A 9,625-nucleotide genomic window follows, 5' to 3' on the forward strand; every position below is an offset into this window, starting at 1 on the left:
GAGACTTTCGTCTCTGTCTGGGAGTTTCGGCCGCCGAAAGTGCCGCCGAACATGCATGAGTTTCGCCTCTGTCTGGGAGTTTCGGCCGCCGAAGGTGCCGCCGAACCTACCTAACTTTCGGCTCTGGAGGGACTTTTGGCCGCCGAACCTGCCACCGAAAGTGCCCTGTCCAGCCCTTTCTTGCATGTTTTTCTATGATTATTCCATGATGTTTGAGGGGGTTTTGGGGGGATGTTTTAGAGTTATGTTCATGTATGTTTGGTCCCTCATTTGAGTCCACCTGTGTAGATTCGGACCCGAGGAACCGAGGACCCCAGCAGTGAGTCAGTCACTTCAGAGTCAGTAGAGCTTCAGCCAGAGGTGAGTGGAATAACTCTTATGCTTTTAAATAAATAAATCAGTTTTAGCATGATTCACACATCATGAATGCCATGAGATAATAGGGTGTTGCATTAGACTCACGAATATGTTGCATTGCATATTATGTTTGATGATGTGGATGGATGTTGAATGATCCATTAGTCCCCCTATGCTATGATGATGATGATACGGTACGGAAGACCAGTGAGGCCCATTCTACGCCCCTGGCACTATGTAAGAGAAAGACCAATGAGGCCCATTCTACGCCCCTGGCACAGTTGGACCATGTTATGTTATGTTATGTAAGAGAAAGACCAGTGAGGCCCATTCTACGCCCCTGACACAGTTGGTCCATGTAGGGGACTATTGGTGACAAATTCATCCTTGATGTGATTAGTTGTGTTGTGATGCATTCCATGTTATCATATGTTTTAAATTGTTTTATTATTCTGCTCACTGGGCTTTGTAGCTCACCCCTCTCCCCTAACCCCAGATGTGCAGGTACAGGGTAGACCAGGAGGTTAGCCAGAGTTTTGAAGTATGTTTATGTAATAGTTAGATTGTGGACATGACAATTGTACTATGATGTATTGTAAGAGGTTACAGTATGTTATGTAATGAGGTATATTGAGGTTATAGTTGTGCTTGACCCTATGAGTATTGTAATCCCTTGTTGATACATGATCTTAATGTCTATTGATGTTTATGTTTTACCAACTCAACTTCTGAGGTATCGCCCGTTGGGGCAAATGATGAGATCCCACAGAGGGATTAATGTTTAAGTTATGCTATGTATAGTGCATGCACAGGTTGAGTTTGGTGTATGAGGAAAAGAAAAGTTTTAATTTTTATGTATGATTGTTGATCATGTATGGGATTGAACAGGTTTACAGGTTACATGTCAGGCTTGCTACGGGTCCCGGCGGCCTTAAGCCGATCTGGATCCTAGCGCCGGTAGCGGTTCGATTTTCGGGTCGTTACACAGGTGGACTCAAATGAGGGACCAAACTAACTCAAGAACCGCTCTAAGAAACTCCCCAAAAGCCCTCTAAAAGATCCTAAAACAATCACATAAAACATGCAAAAGAAAGCTGGACAGGGCACTTTCGGCGGCAGGTTCGGCGGCCGAAACCCCTCTCGAGAGACGAAACTCATGCATGTTCGGCGGCACCTTCGGCAGCCGAAAGGCTCGTCCAGAGACGAACCTCAACCTTCGGCGGCACTTTCGGCGGCCGAACCTTGCCTCCAGAGATGAAAGTCCAAATGTTCGGGGGCAAGCTTTGGCAGCCGAAACTGCCTCCACAAGGGGTTCGGCGGCCGAACCTTCCTTCGGCGGCCGAACCTGGCTTTGTCCAGTGGACAGAACCCTACTCTGTTTCATGCATAACTCACCCAAACCTTACCTAAACATGCACATCAACTACTCCCAACTAGCACATACCATATAACATGCAGAAAGAGGTCCAAAACTAGCCTAAAACCTCAAACAAACACATCAAACAACATTTAACATGCTTGAACATACACATCTCCCATAAACCTCACCTACACCTAATCATGCATACTACCCATCCAACTCCCATAAAACCTTCAAAACTCATCAAAGAAGTTCAGAATCAACCCTTACCTCCTAAAGAACTTGAGGATGAGTGATCCTAACGTGGAGATAGGGAGAAAACCTCTTCCAAAGCTCCAAGCTTCAAAACTTACTATTTTTGCTCAAAACCTTCAAAACACACCAAAACACTTAAAACCCTTGAAAGATTTGGTGAAAACCATGAAAAACATGAAAGTCAACTTGGGAGAGGCTTGAACGCACCTCTGGCTGCAAGTGGAGGAGAAATATCCTCCTTCCACCGACCCTTGGCCCTTTTATAGGTGGCTGGCCAGACCACCTTCGGCAGCCGAACGTGAATCCGAAACCATGCAATGTTCGGCGGCCGAAAGTGACCTTCGGCGGCCGAACCTTTGCATTTCTCCCTTGTTGCTTTTCTTTCAAAACTCATTTCCTTTAACACTTTACAACATTCAAAACCCGTAAAAACACACATGAAAACATATGTCTTACCCTTCTCGAGGGTTCTGACACTCGAGATTCCACCGGTCTACAGGAATTTCGATGCCGGACTCAAGCCGAGTATTACAAACTCTATCTATATAGGTCCGACCATGTGACCTAGGACTCTGATACCAATCTATAATAGCCCGGAAACCGAACTGCTACCGGCACTAGGATCCAGATCGACTTAAGGTCGCCGGGACCCGTAGTAAGCCTGCTATACTGTCTGTGTACCTGTGAAATCCCATACATGATCATACATTTTCTGTCAAACCATTAAAACTTTTCTTTACTCCAGGGCTTAACCTGTGCATGCACTCTTTCTGTTCTATCAACTCATAATGTTAAGCCTGGTTTTCTCATATACATTCACAATAAAAGAAACATACATAAACTGATCATGTGTCTCCAACAAGAGATTACTCTAACTGATCAAGCACAAGTCTATACATCTTATTACACAACTACAAGCTCTTTACATGTACATGTCCACACTAGCTATTACATAACTCTTCTTCTTCCATATCCTGCTGCACTCCCTCTGGATTCTGACCCTGCAAACCTGGGGGATAGGGGAGATGGATGAGCTATACAAGCCCAATGAGCAGAACTATAAACCATAATTTGAACACATGATCTCGTGAAATGCATTACAGCACATCATCTCAGGGATAGACATGACCACCAAAATCCCAATATAAGGATGCCTGGCCTAGCCAGGTCTTATAACCTCAGTCTGCCTGGCCCGGCCAGGTCTTACAACTCTGCCTGCCTGGCCCAGCCAGGTCTTACTATCTCTGCTGACTGATCTAGTCAGGTCTTACCTACAGATGGCTGCCTGGCCCGGCCAGGTCTTATAACAGAGCTTGGGCTATTGAAGTCACCTTGATCTATCCACAGCCTCATATACATCGTATTATGCAATGCGTCATCTTCGTGAAACTAATGCAATCATCCTATTATAATCTTATGATGCATGACATATGCTCAAAGCCGTTTAGTTCTGAAAAGAGAAGTTCCACTCACCTCTGGCTGACTCTGTACTAACTCTGCAGGTTCTGAAGCAGTGCTCACTGCTGCTCTCTGGGGTTCCTCTGGTCCGTACCTACACAGGTGGACTCAAATGAGGGACCAAACTAACTCAAGAACATCTCTAAGAAACTCCCCAAAAACCCTCTACAAGATCCCCAAACAATCACATAAAACATGCAAAAGAAAGCTGGACAGGGCACTTTCGGCGGCAGGTTCGGCGGCCGAAACCCCTCTCCAGAGACGAAACTCATGCATGTTCGGCGGCACCTTCGGCGGCCGAAGGTCTCGTCCAGAGACGAAACTCACACACTTTCGGCGGCCGAACTCCCTCTTTCGGCGGCCGAAAGTCCCTTTCTAAACCGAAAGCCTTGCTTTCGGGGGCAAGCTTTGGCAGCCGAAACTGCCTCCACAAGGGGTTCGGCGGCTGAACCTTCCTTCGGCGGCCGAACCTGGTTTTTCCCGCTGGGCAGAACCCTGCTCTGTTTCATGCAAACCTTTCCCCCAAACTTACCCAACATGCATATCAACTACTCCCAACTAGCACATACCATAAAACATGCATAAAAGGGCCTAAAACTCACTTATAACCCCAAGAAACATATCAAACAACACTTAAACATGCTTAAACACAAAATCATGCAAAACCTCAACCAAAACCCTATTCATGCATACTATCCATACAACTGCTATAAAACCTTCAAAAATCAGTAAAAGAGGTTCTGGATCGTGACTTACCTCTTCCAAACAAGAGATCAAGTGATCCTAACGTGGAGATATGGAGAAATCTCCTCACAACTCTCCAAACTTCAAAACTTGGTTCTTTTGCTCAAAACTCTCAAAACCTTCCAAAACACCTGAAAACTCTTCAAAACCTTACAAGATTTGAGTAAGATCCTGAAAGTCAACTAGGGAGGGTGTTGGACTCACCTCTGGCTGAAGATGGAAGCAAAATATCATCCTTCCACCGACTTGGCGCCCTTTTATAGGTGGCTGGCCAGACCACCTTCGGTAGCCAAACGTGGATCCGAAACCATGCAAGGTTCGGTGGCCGAAAGTCACCTTCGGCTGCTGAAAGTCACCTTCGGCTGCCGAAAGTCACCTTCGGCTGCTGAAAGTCACCTTCGGTTGCCGAAAGTCACCTTCGGCGGCCGAACTTGCCATTTTCTCCCTTGGCTCTTTTCTTTCAAAAACTCATTTTCCTTTATACTTAAAACCTTAAAACACGTCAAAATACATAAGAAAACATATGTATTACCCTTCTCGAGGGTTCCGACACCCGAGATTCCACCAGACTACAGGAATTCCGAGGCCGGACTCGAGCTGGGTATTACAATATCAAGAACTACTGTAAGTCGTTATTTGCAAAAAATTCCCAAAGGTCACTATACACTTCGCCTTTTTATTTTGTATTGTCAATCTGTGCTCCTTTTGGAGAGGACTTTGTGAACTTTTCCATATGTGAATTCATTTTTCGGTCATTTTTGCTTCCGTGGTTCCTCTGGGTACTTAGCCCTGAGCCTGTTTCTGGGCATTTTTGCGTTCTGAGTCTTTCCGGGCTCTTCTATCCTTAGTTTGCTTTTGAGCATTTTTCCTCTTGCGCGCCTTCTAGGCACTTAACACTGAGTTTGCTTCTAAGTTCTTTTGCCCTTGATATACTTTCGAGTATTTTTGCTCTTGTACGCCTTTTGGGCACTTTGCCCTTAGTTTTCTTCCAGGCTCTTTTGCCCTTAATCTGCTTTCGGGAATTTCTACTCTTGCACGCCTTCTAGACATTTAGTTTTGAGTTTGCTTCTGGGCTCTGTTGCCCTTAATCTACTTTTGAGCATTTCTACTCTTGCACGCCTTTTGGGCACTTAGCCCTAAGTTCACTTCCAAGGATTCATGCTTGTGGCCTTACTGGTGATTTTTGTGATTTAGGCTCGTTGTAACGACCCGAAAATCCGGACCGCTACCGGCGCTAGGATCCAGGTCGGCATAAGGCCGCCGGGACCCGTAGCAAGCCTAACATTCATCCTGTAAACCTGTTTAAATCCCATACATGATCAACACATACATAATAATTTTAAACTTTTCCTTACATATATTCATTCTTTCATTCATTCACCAAACTCAACCTGTGCATGCACTATACATAAACATAGTCATAAACATTAACTCCTCTTTGGAGTCTCATCATTGCCCCAATGGGGTGACATAACATGTATTGAGTTTGGTTTACAATAATCATCCTTAAACATTAAGATCATGTACTAGAGAGGGATTACATAACACTATGGTCAAGCACAACTCTAAACCTTCATAAGCATTATTACATGAAATTCTATATCATACTTTTACCTGAGTGTTCTCAACATAACATAACAACATTTATCATGTCCACACTAGCTATTACATGACCATGACTTCCTTACTCTTGCTGACCTCCTAGTCTATCCTGTACCTGCAAACCTGGGGGTTAAGGAAGAGGGGTGAGCTACTAGAGCCCAGTGAGCAGAATAATAAAACATAACATTTAAAACATATGATATTATGGAATGCATCACAGCACAAACATTTCACATCAAGGATGAACTTGTCACCACTTAGCCCTCCATACAGTCTAATCATGCCAGGGGCGTAGTGCAGGCACACCTAGACTTCCATAGCATAACATACATATCCAATCATACCGGGGGCGTAGTGCAGGCTCACCCGGACTTCCATAGTCTGTCATATCATATCATATAAGGGCTAATGGATCATCCAACATTCATCCACATCAATAACATAATATGCAATGCAACATATTCGTGGATTCTAATGCAAAAACCCTAATATATCTCATGGCATTCATGATGCGTGAATCATGCTAAAGCGTTCATTATTTACTTTGAAAACATAGAGAGTTATTCTACTCACCTCTGGCTAGCTCTGACAAGACTCGAAAGCAGCTATCTCACTGCTGGGGTCCTCGGTTCCTCGGGTCCGAACCTACACAGGTGGACTCAAATGAGGGACCAAACATCTATGAACATAACTCTAAAATACTCCCTAAAAACCCCCCTAAAACTCTTCAAAACATCCATAGAAAACATGCAAAGGAAGGCTGAACAGGGCACTTTCGGCGGCAGGTGACAGAGCGTATTTTAGGCCATATTATCATGATCTTAATGATGTTTATTTGCACCTTTTCTGCCTAATTTGGTTGTTTTGTTCATGTTTTGCAGAAACTAGGTGTGAAAAGACAATCGAGAGAAAATGCTCTTAAAACTGCCAAAAAGTGCCAAATATGGAAAGTTCCAGAAAAGGAAAGTTTTCATATATGGAAAGTGCCAAATAAGGAAAGTTTCAGAAAGCACAGTCAGCAAACTGTCCGAAATTCGAACTGCAGAATCTTTCCTGCCTTATTTAGAACATGTGCCAAGAAAGGAAAGTTTTCAAATAAGGCAGGTTTTCAGAAAAGGAAAGTCTTCAAATGAGGAAAGTGCAGAGACAAAAGCAAATAAGGAAAGCTCAGTCATGAAATTATTTGAATTTCGAATCGCAGATCTTTCTTTCCTTATTCAAAGATGTGCACGTACTGCAGCAGTCAAATCTTCCAATTTAGGCAGCAAGGTCTCATCAAGGCACACTTGCCTCTTCTGCGTTCAGCGTTTAAAATTCAAATGAAGGCTCCACCTAAAAACGAAAGACTGGACATATATCTTTCCACTTCTGCACATTAATGACTGCATTCTCCTGCCTCTTTTGCAATCCATACGCGCGCCACCTTTTCTGGAAGCATGATCCGCGCGTCCTTCCTCTTCTGAAAGCCTTAGTACGTGCATATTTCCTTATGAACATCAAGCCACGACTTTTCTTCCTCTATTGGCAGCCTTGGATCACTCTTCCTTCCTTTTCAAGCACAAGGTACGCTCCTTTCCTATTCTGAAGGCAATCTGCGCGCCAACTTCCTTCTGAAGCCTTGCAGTCCGATTCTTTCCTCTTTTGCAACAACTTGGGCAGCAAGTTGCACATGGGCAGCACCTTGGGCAGCCTCTACACTAATTAGGAAGCAAGGTCAGCATCTAAACTTATTTAGGAAGCACAATCTGCGCCTCCTTCCCTTTCTGAGACCAAACCGCGCGCACCAACTTCCTTCAGCAGTGCATTTTCGCGCAGCCTTCCTTCTGAAGCCGAAAAGCGCGATTCTTTCCTTTTCAGACACATCTTGGGCAGAAAATACCTCTTGGGCAGTAAGTATGACCTAGGGCAACACTTTTCAACTATAAAAAGCCACATAAGAAGCCTCTACAGGGTCTTTAAGCTCCCCTTGGGAGACACCTACGAAATTCACATCTCTTCTTCTACCTTTCTTCTTTTCTTTTATTTTTGATTTTTGTTTCAGCCATGAGAGGCTGAAACCTCTTTTCTAGTTGAAGAACAAGTGAAGCTTTAGTTGTATTGTGGATTGAGAGACTTGGACTACATTGTTTATCTTTTGTTATTCAGTATTCTTGTGATTTCATGCTTAAGGACATTATTGCTTTGTTATTTAAGATCTCCATTGATTCTTTGTTGCAAGGTAATATATTGTTGGTTTGAGTGATTTTAAGTCCGAAATTGCTTGATTTATTCAACCATAAGAACACTTGGTGCATCACCAAGGAAATCGCATGATCTAGTGTTGTCTCCATGCATGTGGGTGACTAGAATTGGTTCTCTCTATATCTTTATGCAATTGACTATTGTAAAAGGCCTAAGGCTCAAAGACGTTCTTTGGCAATTGTTAATTAGTAATTAATTGGAGGACTTTCCCTAATTGATTTAATCTTAAAGAGAGACAATGGATGTGAGAAGCTTCTTCAATCTCCATGGCCAATTTATTGAATCAACAAAGGAACATATGAGTCAATGATCAATCCTATCAACTAAAGTGAATCTGAATCTTCAACTAGAGCTTTTATCATTATTGTTTCCTCTTTATTTTTATTTGCTTTATTTATTTGCTTTCATCATTAGTTTAATCAAATCAATCTCAAAACCCCCCATTTTTACTTTACATGCACTTGCACTTTCTTTTCTTTTCTGCTCTTTTTAATTTGGTCTACCCAAGGAAGGTAAATAAGTATCAATTCCCTGTGGATATGATCCTTTCACCACTGTCTACAGTTTTATTATTGTTGGCAATTGAATTCATTATTTTGACCGGCTTCGACAACCGCTCTGTCAGCAGGTTCGGCGGCCGAAAGTCCCTCCAGAGCCGAAAGTCATGCACTTTCGGCGGCACTTTTGGCGGCCGAAGGTTCCCTCCAGAGACGAAACTCATGCATGTTCAGCGGCACCTTCGGCGGCCGAAAGTCCCTTCCAGAGCCGAAAGTCATCTTTCGGGGGCAGGGTTCGGCAGCCGATTCATGCTACCACAGGCAGGTTCGGCGGCCGAAAGAACCTTCGGCTGCCGAACCTGGTTTCTCCAAAAAGGGTAGAAACTCAGCTCAACATGCATAAACGCCTCCCAACTCATTCAATCATGCATTTTCCTATTCTACAACATGCATACTTAAGCATACAAGCTCCTAGGGGCTTCAACTATCCTAAACTCCATCTACAACACATCAAACATGTATATCCAACATACATTGCTCATAAACACACATTTAGCCAAAAACTTAACATAAACCTACACATGCATTTCTACCCCAAGAAACTTCATAAAACTTACTTAAAACATGAAAGAAACTATGGATCTACTCTTACCTCTTGTAGAACGAGAGGAGAGATGATCCGACTCGGAGATGGGAGAGATCCGCTCTTTGGTCTCCAAGTTTCCAAAACTTGCTCTTTTTGCCCAAATCTCTTCAAATCAACATAGAGCTTGTTAAAACATGGAAGATTGGAGAAAAAACATCAAAAACGAACCAAAGGAGAGCATGAACTCACCGTGGCCGAAAATGGGGAGAAAGCTTGCCCGTTGCGGCCATGGAGCTCTTATATAGGGTTGGCAGACCACCTTTCGGTAGCCGAACGTGCCCCCACATCTCATGCAAGTTCGGCGGCCGAACATGAGGTTCAGCGGCCGAACCTTTTGAGACTTTCGGAAGCCTAACATGCCCCCCCTAAACCATCCCACGTTCGGCGGCCGAACTTGAGGTTCGGCGGCCGAACTTGAGGTTCGGCGGCCGAACCTGGAAATGCCTCCTTGGTTATTTTCACACA

The sequence above is a fragment of the Manihot esculenta genome, chromosome 6, assembly GCF_001659605.2.
Source record: "Manihot esculenta cultivar AM560-2 chromosome 6, M.esculenta_v8, whole genome shotgun sequence".
NCBI classification, from domain to species: domain Eukaryota; kingdom Viridiplantae; phylum Streptophyta; class Magnoliopsida; order Malpighiales; family Euphorbiaceae; genus Manihot; species Manihot esculenta.